The 16,674-nt window shown below is 38.6% G+C and overlaps 2 protein-coding genes across 3 annotated transcripts in view; one reads left to right on the forward strand and one right to left on the reverse strand.

The window, feature by feature from the left end:
* Positions 1–9,846, reverse strand: part of N4BP3 (NEDD4 binding protein 3) — a 36,575-nt gene extending 26,729 nt beyond the window's left edge. Inside the window, exon 1 of one of the 2 annotated variants that reach the window (XM_058166004.1) lies at positions 8,956–9,107. The gene's annotated coding sequence lies outside the window, so the exon portion shown is untranslated. Of the gene's footprint in view, positions 1–8,955; positions 9,108–9,702 lie in introns of those variants that run through there. The other variant, XM_058166003.1, reaches the window with a different exon arrangement.
* LOC131190509 (rab11 family-interacting protein 2-like) overlaps positions 1–16,674 on the forward strand; it is a 66,988-nt gene that overhangs the window by 29,326 nt on the left and 20,988 nt on the right. The gene's annotated exons all lie outside the window — the stretch shown is intronic.

Below are 16,674 nucleotides of genomic sequence, written 5' to 3' on the forward strand. Positions count from 1 at the left end.
AATAGGTAACTGAGCCCAGCCGCCCTTGGGAAGAAATAGCTATGGACTTTATCGTAGAGCTCCCGGAAAATGGTGGAAATACAGTAATATAGACTGTGATAGACCTGTTCTTCAAACAGGCCCATTTTATTCCTTGTTGTGGACTTCCCTCGGCTAAGAGATTAGCCAAGATGTTTGTCAAACAGATCTACCGGCTGTATGGCGTTCCACGACGGGTGATTTCCGATCGAGGAGTTCAGTTCACCGCTAAGTTCTGGAGGGAGTTCCTGAGGTCCATTGGGTCATCTCAGGGGCTTAGCTCAGCTTTCCATCTGAGTACAAATGGAGCTGCAGAAAGTGCCAATGCCATGGTAGAACAATATCTAAGATGTTATGTGGATTACCAGCAAGATAATTGGGCTGACTTGCTTCTTTTCGCAGATGTGGCGTACAATAATGCGGTGCATAGTAGTACGGGACTGACGCCTTTTCAGATTACGAATGGCATGGAATTTGTCCCTATGCCAGAACTGCCGAGAGAACAGCCTTCTTCCATGACTCTGAATGAATGGATGGAGTCATTAAAGAAAGGCTGGGAGAATACCAAAAGAGCCCTGAATGAGGCAGCCAAAGCATACAAAAAGCAAGCAGACAAACACCGATTTCTCCAACCCCCCCTTTTGAGTGGGATATCGCATGTATCTTTCCACCAAATACATATGTTTGAGTTTGAAAAGTAAGAAGTTGGAACGGAAATATTTAGGCCCTTTTCCCATAGTGAAAGTGATTAATCCAGTGACTATGCAGTTAAATCTTCCCCGCATGCTGGGAAAAATTCATCCTGTTTTCCATTGCAGCCTGTTAAAGCCTGCTGTGGGATCTAAATTGAGACCTCAACCTGTTGCTTCCCCAAGGCCGATTGTGGTGCAGGGTGAGACTCGTTATGAGGTGAAGATTTTCGACTCCAGATTGCAGAGTGGACGTTTGCAATGTTTGGTTCATTGGAAGGAATACCCCTTGTCTGAAGCCACGTGGGTGAAGAGTTGGGATGTTCAGGCAGACACCTTAGTTAGGCAGTTTCATGATAAATTCCCTGATAAGCCTAAGGGTCCTCCTGGCGGAGGGAGGTGGTTAATGTGCTAATTGTGTTAACCCCTGACTTCAGTCTTGTTCCAAGATTCGTTCCTTTCCTGACAGGGGGAAGCCTGTCAGTTTTGGAAGGCAATTTTCTTTTTTGTTTCTTAACTGCCACATATTTTAGCTGGGGAAGATGGGAGGGGGTTATTGTTGGAGCAGTAGAAAGTTAGTCATAACAACATTCCGTATTCAAGGACATCCTGCATCTGATGGAGACTGCCTGAAGATTGTATCCAATTGAGTGTGAAGAGTTGATTGGACAATGTGATGAACTTGTGGGTGTGGGGCAGGGCTGTGAACTGTCAACTGGGTGTGGAAAACCTGGAAGCTTTCAGTTTTGGGTTTTCCCAGCTGTGCCAACATGACACTTCTAATAAATTGGAACTTTCAGGAACCTCAAGCCTTAGAGCTTTATTTCGTTGGGCATGTTCCTTGGAACCCTGACACCCACTCTGTATTTTAACAACTCTGTTTTCCATGTCTCATTTGGTCTCATATTGTTTCCAGATACCTGGTAAAGAACTTTACTGCATGTCTTTGAAAGCAGAAGAGTTAGCTTAGTCTTGGAAGCAAAAAAAGACCTTGCTGTATTTCCCCTCTTTTTATAAATGTTTATGATCCTTCAAATCTAGAGACCAAATGCTCCTGTTGCAGAATATATACAGATCCTGTTTTACATAACTTCTAATTGACCAGAAAAATTTATACCATGATTTATATCTGAAGATTAGAACTGAGAGGTCTGAGTAAAATGGGCCCGTTCTATAAATGCTGGTAGTTTGCAATGTTGGGTTGTGGATAATACCGTATTTTATACATACTCTTCATGGATGCTTATTTTGTATATTTTTTTCACTGGTTAGAGGCCTATCTAGTCCATCATTCTGTGCCACACTGTAAGTGAACTTGACACATATGGAAAGCTGGACTGGAATCAGTGTCTTCTTTCAGATCATTTACAATCAAGCAGTAATTAGGAACAGTAAATGCAAATCAATATTACCAAGTGTACTACATTAAAGTTATTTCTTTCTATCAGTCCTGAATCTCTCTGCAATTAGTTTCAGTAGGTGATTTAAATTCTAATACATGCTGAAAGGAAAAAACCCTCTCTATTCATATTATATGAGCCATGCATTACTTAATAGGCATTTGTTGCCTCTCCTTTTACTCTTCAATTTTCAAGTGGAAGAACCATTCCTCATAGAGGAATTATTTGGTTGTCATTTCTAAAGCCTTTCTAAAAAAACTATTGTGGCTAATATTATTAGATATCTATTCTCAAATTCCATTTAAACTCATGTAAAACTCTGATGGTGCATTTCATTCATTGATGATGATACAGCAGTAATAATAATACTTATTTGAATTGATTTCCTTATTTTTTTCTGAATCTACTGCCAAACAATTTTACTAAATGACTATGAATTCTAGTAAGAAATGTACTGCACAATGCATAATTTTTCTAAACCTTGGTTATGTGTTATGTGTTCCCGCAAAGAGCTTCATATGCTTAAAATTTTCCTTAGAGGAAAATATTTCCATGCCATGATAATTCCTTCTAATTATGCAATGACCTTTCTCAGACAGAGGAATCATAATCATACATTTCAGTCAATAGAATAGCCAGTGGAAACTTCATTCCCAAATTAGGTCTTCATCAGCCAGCTTCTTAATTCAGGAATACCTTTCCACAGAATCCATTATATTTTGTTTCCAGAACTTCACATCCTCCAAGACACCCAAGGGGATTTGTGGGCTATTTGCTGTTGTAAACGTGTGGCAAGAGCTATTTTGCAAGACATGTTTTCCAATGGAGAAAGGAAAAGTCATGGAGAAGTACAATAATACCTTGATATAATGGGCTGTGAATACAATGGGCAAGGGAGGAAGTGAAATCCAGGTTTAATTATACTATGATATTCAGTACCTATAGATAACAGATAGTGTTTACATATTGCAATAAGTCAGAAAGTAATTCATTTGGTTTTGATTTAGCGTAACTTACCCTGCTGGATAAACCAATTGACTACAGTTTATTCAAAGGTAATAGGTAAACAAAATGTTATTGAGGAAAATGGGTGAATTAGGTCACCATGTAGATGTTCTGAGTTAGCCACACCCCTTGCAGATTCTTAGTAGACTATGCACACTGCTGACAGTACAGAATAGTGGAGCACCTCACACTACCAACCAAATACTTTCAGGCAAGACCAGTATCCAGAGAGGAAGAAAAACAGCCTTAATCCCTGTGTGGCCCATGTAAACTATAATTTCTTCTCTAAACAAGGTGAGGCAGCAATTGAAAACAAGGAAATAGCCAGTATTTCCTGTAACCTACAAACTCTAAGAATAGCAGTGTCACAGGAAGCAGCTTGTGAAACCCCCAGGCAGGTAAAGCTGACTGTGTCTGAAGCATTCAGAACTGGAAAGCAATATCCAGACATTCCTTTGAGTATGAGTATTTTCAGTCTTGGCTCTGCTCTGAGAGCGCTCTTTCAGGAACAAAATAAATATGTCTACAGAACTGCTTTGCCACAGAGAGTATTTGCAGACGCCCCACCTCAAATCATCATATGGCAAGAGATACAGGAAATAGCACATGGCCATCAATGCCCTACAAAGAACTCCAAAGAAATGCACAAAGTTGTTTGGTTCTAGCTCTCTTGCAAATGAATAATGAAATCACTCTCTCTTTAAGGAGAATTCTACAGCCTAATGTTCTTGGCTAGATGATTCAAAGCAATTAGATTTATAGTTTCAAACACAAATAGATCTATTTCAGATAAGAGTGCACAGCTATTGGGCTTATAACAGCTACTGTGGCCATGTTGCCCACATACACTCTCAGGGTAATTTAATCACAGTTTATTCATTTGAACCAATTTTCTGTGTTCTTTTAACAATGGATAACATCTATTAATTAGTAGTATTAATAATTATTAGCTACATGCTAATTGGAATTATATGCTAGGCTAAAACTGGGTCGAATTAGATCGGTTTGACAGATTGGGGCTCAGTATTTTATGCAAACCTTTACTTTATGTGTTTTGGCACCGTGTAAAAATAATAAATACAATATTGCCCACATAAAGTACATATGCATATAAAATGTAATCAACTTGTATTCTGAAATAAGAAAATGCTTTATTTTAGTGTATATAGCCTATTCTCTAATGCAAACTACACATTTTTAAAAGAAATATTTGATTTATAAACTGCCATACTTCATAGGCTCTACTACACAATTATACAAAATCAAATCCAGTACAAAGAACAATTGTAAGACAATAAATTCACTTAGGTAAGATGGGTGGTATAGAAATGTGATGAATGAATGAATGAATTTGTAAAAATAACAAAAAAAAGCAATGATGCAGATCTTCCCATAATTTAGTCACCCAAAGGCCTTCCAGAAAAAAAATGTTGTCAACAATGTTTGCATATATTATATTGCTGAGAGAATATTTCTGATTATCAAAAGTGGGAAAACAAAACAAAAATAAAAGAGCTAGGATAAAACTGGTTATCTGATCATTTTTTGTAGCATGAACTGCAACAAATACGAAACCAAGTATTAAAGCTCTTACCTGATACAATCCCACTTTGATTTCATATCTAACAAAAGATTTTATTCCAAACCTTAGCAAATTTTCTGCAACTATTTCTGCACATTATTTATAAGAATTGGAAAACAAAGTACATACTGTGACTGAACCCGCTCCCTACATAAATATCCCCATGAAATCAAAAGGGCATTAGTACTATCATGTTTGTGATCTGGATTATAGTTTGTCATGGCTCTGTTTATGAATGCATAGAAATCATAAGGAGAACTTGCACAATGTTTAGCTTATTTAACTTTTCAGAGTTGGGAATTTCCCTCAACGATCAGTCAGCCTGGAGGGTTTTATATTCCCTAAATTGCAGTATATCACTTGGCTTACAGCAGGAGACAACAAACTATTTTTGCAGCACAACCCACTGTTTCCATTTAGTAAACTGTAGTTAGAATGTGTAACTTGATCTGCAGTAGGTGGAAAGAATGATACTGTACTGCTACCATTGATAGATAAATGATCCTGATTCCTGACTTAACATTCTTTTCCGCCCAAAGTCTTGATTCTACCAATAATCAAATGTTATAGTTGTAACTATAAATTAATGAGTGACAACACAGCAAACTAGTTATATGTATGGAGATGAAACCTTATAAACAGACTTGGAGATTCCTAATAGCAACCTCTCAGGGGTAAAATGCACTTGCTTTTCCTACCGGCTTGGTAATGTGTGCGCACCACGTCGTCTGCACATGCACAAAGCCTTCTGCGCAAGCGCAGAGAGTCAAAACCAGGACATGATGATGTCCCGGTTTGGGGGGTGGAGCTTCCCACCGCCAGCACTACCAGCTCACCAAACCATCGGCAGCACTACCAGCTTGCGTGAGCCGGATAGAGCCGGCTGCATTTCACCACTGCAACCTCTCCAATAAAGTGAGTTAGAATGAGGATCCCATTTCACTAAGACTCAAACGGAATGGGACATCTTACCACAGCCATCTTGCCATGGCCAATTTGCCATGGCCAACTCACCATGAGACAACTTGCCACAGGACAATTCAACAATTCAATTTGTCTAAAATAATTAAAACATTTTAATTTTTGTCATTCATATTTCATTTTGTCCCTCTTTTGGCATCCTTTCTTTAATGATTCTGTTCGACCATTTCTTCAATATCAGTGTGACTGTTGTCCCCAGACAAGTTACACCATTTGAAAACAGGTTAGGATCAGGTTGTCACGGAGAAAATCTATGTAACCATTAAGAATCAATATGGATGTGATGGCACATAATTAGTAAAAAATATACAGGAAAAATATACTGGTTAAAAGTAAAGGAAGGAGAGAAAATGCAGAGCAATTTTGATGGAAATAAAAAAGAATAGTTTTATCACACCTTACCTAGTTTTAGAACTTTAAGTCTTCATTTCCAATAGAGAGAAACAAAGTAAAGATAAATGTGATGAAATGCTTTGGGATGAAACTGAAGGAAAGGAATACAGAAAAGAATATTTTAAAGATTTTTATGGAAATGATAATAATATGTCCAAGAGTAAAATGGAAATAAATGCTATAATGGTTAAACAAAATCGGAAAAAAGGCTATCATAAATGCAATACTGTACTGAAAAATGGGTGGCATAGGTGATGTAACTGAAGTTATTACAATATTGATGAGGCTTGCTTATGGAGTGGCTGAACAAGTTTAAAGTTGTTGGCTATACGTGAATGGGGTGATATTAATTATGGAAGTAAAGCATGTGGGAAAGTAAATAGAATGTTTGAAAATGCTTCATTGGGAGCAGGAACAAAGGCAATGTGTGATTCATTTATAAACAGATAAATCTCTAAATACTTATGGTAACAATAGAGCTATGTTGGTTGGGGATGTGAATGTATGTGTTCTTTTTACGAAGATGTCATTTTGCTAGCCAAGAACTGAACTATTTACAGTCAATATTAGATCAATTACATGATGAGAAACATTGATCTGAATATGTACATACTGAAATGCCTATGTTTAAAAGCATGCACCTGTTCCCTTTTGTTATGTGGGATAGGATAGGTCAGGAGAAATATAAAATTAAGTTGAATATTACAGGAAGAAAACATTTGAAAAATGTGGGTGATAAAACAGGAAGAGATAGGATGAAGGAGTAATGAATGAATGTAGACAGAATATAGGGAGTCTTCAACCTATGACCACAATTGAGCCCAACATTTCTGTTGCTAAGTGAGATAGTTAAATGAGTTTTGTCCCATTTTGACTTTCTTGCCACAGTTAAGTGAATCACTGCAGTTGTTCACTTAATAACATAGTTGTTAAGTGAATCTGGCTTTCCCATCAATTTTGTTTGTCAGAAGATTGCAAAAGGTAATCACATGATCCTGGACAATGTAATCATTATAAATATGAATCAGTTGCCAAACATCTCAATTTAGAACACATTACCAAGGGGATTTTGCAATGGTTGTAAGTGTGAAAAATGGTCATAAGTCACTTTTTTCAGTGTCATTGTAACTCTGAATGGTCACTAAATGAACTGTTGTAAATCAAGGAGTACCTATATAATGTGGAGTAAATAAGTGTGAGTTTTAGAGTCTTAGACCAATATAGAAAACGACTCACTAATGCGAAAGAAATATGCTGAAGGGGTTAGTAGAAAAGCATACAGTGAATGGTATATATAATCACAATTTCCTTTTCTGGTCTCATGCCTTTAATTTTTTGAGGTTTTTTTACCCTCTTTTTAGGATTTATATAATATAGTATTGCTTAGCACAAAAGAGAAGAGCATGATAGGTACAAATACAAATGAATATATATTAAAAAATCCAGAGTTTAATATCTGAAAAATATTAAATTATCCGTTATTGATATTAGCTTATACTTTCCTAACCCAGAAATGAAGGGTCACAAAAAATGTGAAGTTTTCAAGTTGGTCCTTTAATACCATATAATCAAAACTTAAATGCACACCACACACACAAACAGAAATTATATCATAGCAAACACAATCCCATATACATTAGGTGTATCTATAAATAACATCTATAATTGTAGAGAGACATATTTCTATCCAAGCACCATTTGCAAGGGTAAATCCATTAGGAATTTTGTTCTTGATTTGTAAAAAGTCTCTGGTGACCTTGGACGAAATAACTGCATTTGTTCCATTTAAAAAAAATTGTAACTTGTGAACAATTCTTCTGCAAAGCAGCTTTTCACAAATAGGTTTTCTATCAATAACCAGTTGTATAAAATCCACTAGTTGTCCTTGAACTGATGCTGTTTATCCATGGATTTAAAATATGGGTAGTAAGGAGTGAAAGAAGGATCAGGGAGACAGAATTCATTTTCATCTCTTCCAAACTTTTACAGTGAAATTTAAATATAGATTTCTGCTACTACCTTATCTACGAAGAATGCTATTACAACTGTTCTTTTGAATTCTAGATAATTTAACTGATTTAATTTAAAAACATCAGAACAGTGTTCCAAGGCTGAGCTCTTGCAATTTCCATAATTTTTGTTTACACAGGAGAGTTTCCTTATTTTATAAATTGCATATTCAAACATTTGCATATTCAGGAATCTGTCCCTTTTACAAACGGGGCAGAACTTCAGGGTGGTCTCTTCCAACAAAAGAATAAGGCCGGTAGAATAAGAAGAGCTCAGCCTGTTGGGGCAACTTTGCTCTATTCATTCTAGGCAACAGTCCCAAAGGAGTCGGATGATGGTTTTATGCAGATAACTAAGGGCGCACAAAAGACTGAAGGAAAAGGATCATTTACAGCAGATCTACATAGACACATAACATACTCGAGATCTACTACTGAATTCTGAACTAATTTATGCATGATGCCTGTTATATCTTGGACTCGGGTCATCAAACATTCCAGAGGATTCCACCTGTGTCCATGATTTAAATCAACGACTTCTTTTTGCCTTTTCTGTTGCGAGGGCAAAACGTTTGAGAACCGTAAAGAGATCGTTCGCATCTACGGCACTGATCTGGAGTTCGTTTATTAAAAAGCAGCTCCCCGCATTTTATTTCATTTCATTTTTCGGAGACAATGAGTGTAGGTGAAATAGTTTAATCTCTGAAGAGCAGCAACCCCAACAAATTCACCTTCGCGTGAACTATGATTAGGCTGCCTGCTGGCAAAAAAACAGAACAAAACCAAACCAGGCGCTGCTCGGCTTTCCTGCCGGACTAAATCTATCTAGTTGCTATTCTGCCCTGCCGGATAAAACGCGCGCCCAGAACCCGACCTACCGTATAGCTATCATGTGTTCCGGTTTATCCAGATCTACGGCTCGGTCGAAAACTATCCCGGCATTAATGTCACAATATGAAGTTACCCAGGAGGCATTCATTGAGAGGAGTTCTCTACACAAACTAATTACATCGCTACCATGATTATCCAAGCTTTTTTTTTTTTTTAACCCAGCCAAGCGGGACTGCGCCGAGCCTCTGCCGTGGAGGGATCGTCCTCCCCAAAGAAAAAGGTGTCACTCCCCCCACAACTCGGCCTCGGGAAAATCAGCAGCTGGCTCTGCTGGACTGAATCCACTGGCCAGCCTTCCTTTCCCCCCGCCCCCCGCATCACCTCGAGATGCTGAGTCCGGCACTAAAGAGACCAAACTCCTTCGCTCCAAGTAATGTCCATCAACAGCCGTCCCCCACCGGCATCTTTATATCCCCCACAACCAACCTTTAACCGGTCCCGTATCCCATCTGTCGCCCCCACCACCCGTAACCCCGCCTCAAGGAATCTGGTCCAGCCGGCTGCAGACCACCAAGGGAAGCGGTTCCCCTTTTCTCTTTGGTTTAAGGCAAGAAAAGACCACGTGTCGGGGAATCAATGGATTAAACCGAGGCGGGTTTCAGAAGGGCAGACCAAGTACTGGTGTCCGAGGAAAGCCAGAGGACAAAGGCAACTGGACCGATCCCAAAATTTAAAAAAAAAAAGGATTTTCGAAAAAGCTTCCCGGATAAGCCCAGCGGCCAAAAGCGACTCACCATCGTTGCTGCCCGAAAGGTCGATCCTTTGCTTAGATGGGCTTCGCCTCCATTGCTCCGCAGCCCCTCAAGCTTAGATCCGCCTTCCCTCGCTGAGATTTGAACACCCCACAGTACAGTAGGCAAGGAATTCAAGAGTTTTTGGCTGCGCCGCTGGGGAGGCAGCAAAACCCGGACTGGAGCTCTTTAGCGTCTACACGCCTACCCAGATTTTAGAAGTGAAAAAGCTAAGGCTAACGCTAATAGACTGCGGCAAGGGGAACGCTAAAGTGTGGCCTGGATTTTGCCTTGTTCCTCTGACCTTGGCCTGGCCAACAAAGGGGGAACTAGAGGGAAGACACAGATTTAACTTTGCTGCGGTGTTTCAGTGATCATTTATTCTGGATGTTGTTGCCCCACTGATACAGGAAACAAAGAGTGCAACAATATAATTGACCAGGATTATAAGATCAATTAAACTGTCCCTAAAAAAAGAAAAAAATATAGGAATGAAAAAAACCCCTATATATTGAAAATGATATACAGGAAAACAAGTACTAGTACCATATAGTTCTGAACTAAGTTGTTATCTCCACTGAAATTCTTCTGGATATCAGAACAGAAAAAAATGTAATTTAACATTGGAAATCATTGTTCCTCTAACTCAAACTACTACATTTTCTGTAGCATTTCTTTGCCAATTTAGTTCTGATTGGGTCATTGAGGAGATTGATACTTAAAGGAACTGATTTTTTTTTTAATTCCAGGAGTTCCAGACAGTGTTAATATATTATGGAACTCACGTAAGGACAAGAGCCAGACAGCAATTGTATGGCATCTGCAAAAGAAAATAGCATATACAGAGTTGAGTCAGTAGGATGATTTGTATCTGGATGTCAGGAGACTTCAACTTGTAGATCATAGTACAGTATATCAAGCACTCTATGCTGGTATTCAATACCTTCACAATCTATAGAATGGGAACATGAGTGTATAAATCCATAAATTTGACCCCAAAGCCATAAAGAATATTGCATTGAAATACTCAGTACAGTTCATATTGCTTCCCTAGGATAGGGAACTTGAATTTGCAACAACCATTAGTAAAAGATGAACTTAGTCCAGAATGAGTAAGCATGGGAAAGAAACTAAAGATCATCCCACCTGGAGTCTCTTTGGTATAAAAGTGATGGAAGAAGAAACATCATCAATATGTCTTCAATATTCTGATAATATTATCTATATCGGTAGAGGTCTAGTGATGTCTGATCTGGCTAACCTTGAAGGACTGAAGGTTAAACTTTAGTAGGATTAAGGATAACACTTTTTAAATTATATACATAAGAAAATGTAATTGTCCAAGATATTACCAATCTATATATAACAGAAAAGTAGTGCTGATTTTGTAGCATAAATTAAAAACTAAGGGGAAATGTGTTAAATGTATAAAAGAAACCATTTTTAAGAAAAGGGAAGATATGCAATTAAACACTACAAGCTATATCAATCAACTGTCAAATCAACTCCAAATCCCTGTACTATCTTTAGATATTAAAATCTGTACTGTGCTCTTTTCAAGATCGACTTTGAGAATATGTCCTTATCAAAGAGTCTTTATATTCAAACAAATGTACAATAGTCACTTTAGATCTGATAATACTCCTGAGGTATGCCATTACCAGATCAGCTGATAAACTATACCAAAAAGCTGCTGTAACAGAATCCTAAATATGCTTCTACAAACTATCAGAGATATGCAGCCTTGCTCTTTGAGGATCAGCACAGTTGTGTAGAAGGCCACTGGGAACTACACACAACAGTTACTAGCCTCAAGAATAGTTGACAAGTTAATATTAGTAATCCAAAGCAGGTGTACTGCACACTTGAGGCTAAGGCTGCAATCTTAAAATTGAATCTCAAAGTTTTAATGTCAGTAGAACCTTTCAGAGTAGCAAATTTTAACACAATGAGAAAATGGGAGCTATAGTTTGCTCTGACTTGAGTCCCTGAAGCAAAGGGCCAAACCATGTGCTAAGTTACTGTAGTTGTGTATTCTCATTTGACAGAGCAATAGGCATTGCTGAAAAAGCAACTTTGCCATGTCTAGATTCACAATGAACTGGGAAGGACTTTAATATATTTATCTCCCTGCACTCTTGGTGGCTCCCAGTTAAAATTACTCTTTGAAATCATTGTTTGCCCTAGGAGACAAGAAATCCCCCTGGAACTAAACTTTAAAAGAGAATATTTTAATAGCTCAAGGTTGAAATGGGGGGTCCTTGGTGCTCTTTGAGCTTGGCGGTTTTCTTGCAGACATTTCATTACCGAAACTACCTAACATCATCAGTGTTAGTGCTAATAGTGTTAGACTAGGACTGATGATGTTACCTAGTTTGGGTAATGAAATATCTGTAAGAAAACAGCCAAGCTCAGAGAGCACCAAGGACCTATGAATTAAACTTTTTACACACAAAGTGTGACTTTTACCACCAGATGAGTTCCAGGAAACTGTATTTATTTAATTTTGTCAATGTACAATATATAGACAGCCAATTCAAAAATTGGGACTCTGAAGGTTTCTCTATTCCCCATCTTAGCCAAAGTCAGATGAAGTCAAATTCTTCTAATCAAGCTTATTTCACTTTTGTATCTGCATTTTCCAGCCTCCTCACATTGCCCAAAAAGCAGGTTGCCATTTCAATCTGCACAGCTGAAACCCAGCTGCCCCCTCCTCCCTAGCTATGAGTTCCCACAGTTGTTACCTTTTGACTATAATTCTCTCATTTCCAGCTGCTAAATCACATTTTAAAAAGCTAAAAATATACTAAACACTCCCCTGATGTGACAGTGTTGTTTTACATGTCAAAGTAATTGCCACAAGAAAGGCATGTGAAGTGATCATGAGTTGGAGGAGAAGAACTAGATCCTGGCAACCAGAGAACCCCTGCCCTGGAAGCAAAGTTCAAAATGGGAAGAAATTAATTATATATATCGGAACTTGAGAGCATAATGTGTTTTAAAATAAAACAGATTAACGTCCATAGGTATATAAATGGAAGTACATCTTCATATTTGAGCCAAATAATCAACCCTGTAATCCAAATGGAGGCTTAAGAGAGGCATGGCAATGGGGATACAGAAAACCAATGTAAAAATTCCCTCACATAAACTCCTTGCTCCAAAATTATCTATTTACTGTTTCTTAGTACACATCCACATTTGAGGGTAATCCCTCAGCTGGGGACAGTTGAAGAGGACTTGGCCCAAAGTTTTCCATTGGAAAATGGAAGGAAACCAATGCAGATATTCTACATCCTATGAAGGAGTCACCTGTAAAGGTTCAGAGACCTTTTGGGCTCCAATAAACCTGCTGAAAGACCTCCCACTTCCTTCTGGCTTCAGGACTCTGTTTCTCTGTGGCCATGACTGCTTTGCTTGTCAGGCTGTTACCCCCCAGGATCTTTTTCTTTTCTTGATTTGATTCACAACATCAATATTCTCATCGGTAAATTCCACTGGGGGCAGGAGAATAGTATTATAATGTTTCCTAAATGATCCAGTAGCAAAGATAAGGACTAGGGTTAGGGTTACATGGGGAAAATGGCTACCGGTCACTGTACTTGCAAGCAGAAAACGAGTTTCTACTGCTATCCTTATTACCAATGCTGCTGCTGAGGCTTCAGCATGGGCTCTATATCAGGGGTCTCCAACCTTGGCAACTTTAAGAGTTGTGGACTTCAGTTCCCAGAATTCCTCAGCCAGCTTTGCTGAATGAGGAACTCTGGGAGTTGAAGTCCACAACTCTTAAAGTTGCAAAGGTTGGAGACCCCTGCTCTATATGGTTGGAAAAAGACTACTTTGTTAGAAACATAGCAGAAGCAGCAGCTGCTAACTACCTCTCTAGGAAGATCCATGTTTAGTCCCTTCCTTTCTTAGTCCCTTCAGCTAATTTCTGAGGGATGGTTAAGAGAATGGTTAAGTGCCAGGACAGCAGTTCATCTAAATGCATTTAGATTCAAAATGCCATTTCCATACTTGTGATTTGTAGCATCGTCATAATTTCACCCAGCCATCATTGAAGTGATATAAAGCTTGTCCTCAATTATTTTATTTTGGTGCAATGGAGAAGGATAGGATAGGATAGGATAGGATAGGATAGGATAGGATAGGATAGGATAGGATAGGATAGGATAGTTGGAAGGGACCTTGGAGATCTTCTAGTCCAACCCGCTCCTTAGGCAGGAAACCCTATACCATGTCAGACAAATGGTTGTCCAATTTCTTAAAAACTTCCAATGTTGGATCATTCACAACTTCTGGAGGCAAATTGTTCCATTGATTAATTGTTCTAACTGTCAGGAAATTTCTTTTTAGTTCTAGGTTGCGTCTCTCCTTAATTAATTTCCACCCATTGTTTCTTGTCCTGCCCTCAGGTGCTTTGGAGATTAGCTTGATGCCTTCTTCTTTGTGGCAACCCTTCAGATATCGAAAACACTGCTATCACGTCACCCCTAGTCTTTCTTTTCATTAAACTAAACATATCCAATTCCAGCAATTGTTCTTTAAATGTTTTAGGCTCCACTCCCCTAATCATCTTTATTTCTCTTCATTGCACTCTTTCTAGAGCGTCAACATCTTTTTACCTCATGGCGACCAAAATTGGATGCAGTATTCCAAGTGTGGCCTTACCAAGGCATTATAAAGTGGTATTAACACTTTTATTTATTTATTTATTTATTTATCGTATTTGTATACCGCCCTATCTCCCTAGGGACTCAGGGCGGTTCACAGGCAAATAAAAAGGTACATATAAATACAGAATAAAATATCAATTAAAAAACTTATTCTACACAGCCAAATAGTTAAAAAAGAACAATATAAATAATAAAACCCATTAAAACCCGTATAAATTTAAAATCTAATCCAGTCCTGCGCAGATGAATAGATATGTTTTATGATACTTCACGTGATCTTGATTCTATCCCTCTGTTTATGCAGCTTAGAACTGTGTTGAATTTTTTGGCAGCTGTAGCACACTGCTGGCTCATTTTAAATGATTATCTACTAGGACTGCAAGATCCCTCTCACAGTTACTACTATTGAGCAAGGTACCACCTGTACCTGTACATTTTGTTTTTCTTGCCTAAATGTAGAACCTTATTTTTTTCACCATTGACTTTCATTTTGTTAGATAGCACCAATGCTCATGTCTGTCAAGATCCTTCTGTATCTTGAGCCTATCTTCTGGAGTGTTGGCTATTCTTCAACTTGGTGTCATCTGCAAATTTGATGAGTTCCCCATCTATCCCAGGGGTGAAATCTAAAAATTTTCCCTACTGGTTCTGTGGGCGTGGCTTAATTGGTGGGCGTGGCCAATAACAATAAATAATAAAAATAATAAATAAGGTATACAAAACAATAAGAGGTGCCAAAAACCAACTTTCACACTTTACACACACACAATACAACACAACTGACTCACACACAATGTAAAAGCAGCTGCACTTCACCCAAAATGGCCCCTGCAACAAGCAGGAACCTCACACTTTCACACTTTACACACACACACCACAACTGACTCACACACACACAAAATGCCACATACAGCTGTGTGAGATTTTGTGTGTTGTGTAGTTAGAATGAAACACTACAGAGACACACCAAATCTCAGAAAGCTGCACAAATATTTTATTTTATTATTTTTATTTATTTTTTTAGATCAGGGGTCTCCAACCTTAGTAACTTAGTTTGTGGATTTCAACTCCCAGAGTTCCTCATTCAGCAAAGCAGGAAGTCAAAGCAAACTGTAATCAGTAGCTGAAGAAAAGCATGCCATTGCCATCCTGAAAGGAGCAGTAATTATAGGTAAGTGAGGAGGGGGAATTGGCTGGGCATGGGTGGGGGCTCTTGTAAGTGGGGGCTGTTAAAAAGTGAGTTTAAAAGCCTGTGAGGATCAGGAAACTCCTCTGGGATCGCCAGAGGAGGCTTTTAAAACCTCTTTTTTTTTCTTTCTTTTTTTCCCTTCGGCTGAAGAGGGTTTTTTTAAAAAAACGTTTAAAGGGTTTTGATGATCTCTGCTCAGCCCCGCGATCATCAGAGGGTTTTTTTTTTTTTTTACTTTTAAAGGCATGTTTCGGCTGAAGAAAAACTGCTTTTAAAAGTAAAAAAAAAAACCCTCTGCTGATGGTGCGGTTCAGCAGGGGCAGGGAGCGGGGCCAGGGATTTTTGCTACCGGTCCTCCGAACCAGCAGCCGCCATTGCTACGGGATCGGCCGAGTCGGTCCGAACCGGGAGCATTTCACCCCTAATCTATCCCCTTGTTGATGAAGATGTTGAAGAGTACTGGGCCTAAAACAGAGCCTTGGGTTATCCCACAGCATGCTTCCCTCCATGTAAATGCAGTTCCATTGAGGACTACATGTTGAGTGCGGTTGGTCAGCCAGTTACGGATCCATCTGGTGGTGATGCTGTCTAACCCACATTTTTCTACTTTATCTAGTAGTAAGTTATGGTCTACTTTATCAAATGCCTTACTGAAGTCCAAGTAAATTATATCCACAGCATTCCTCTGGGCCACTAATTTTGATTGGATCACTATATAACTTTATGGCTAGTGGGAAAATTACCTTTATTTCATGAAATCCTAACTATTTAGCTGATTCTACTTTTTATCCAAACTTCAAAACAGCTCCACATATCTTTCTCTCTCCTCTCTCACTAGCTAAACTGTCCTTGAGCCTCAAATTTTCATGTTCCTAAGGATGCTTAGAGATTTCCAGCTATGAAGGAATGTAACTATTTTTGTTTCCACCCTTGTTTGTTGATGGTCCTCACCATGCAATTGCTCAGCAATGAATCTGCCCAGAAGATAATCCAGATTGATAGACAAATATTTGTGGTAGTGGGTGATTATCCTTAGACTTTCTCTGAAGAACATTTTGGGTGCATATAACAGACAACCCAGCATATGTCATGATTCTCCAAACGTCAAAT

Source organism: Ahaetulla prasina, chromosome 2 (genome assembly GCF_028640845.1).
Source record: "Ahaetulla prasina isolate Xishuangbanna chromosome 2, ASM2864084v1, whole genome shotgun sequence".
NCBI lineage: Eukaryota > Metazoa > Chordata > Lepidosauria > Squamata > Colubridae > Ahaetulla > Ahaetulla prasina.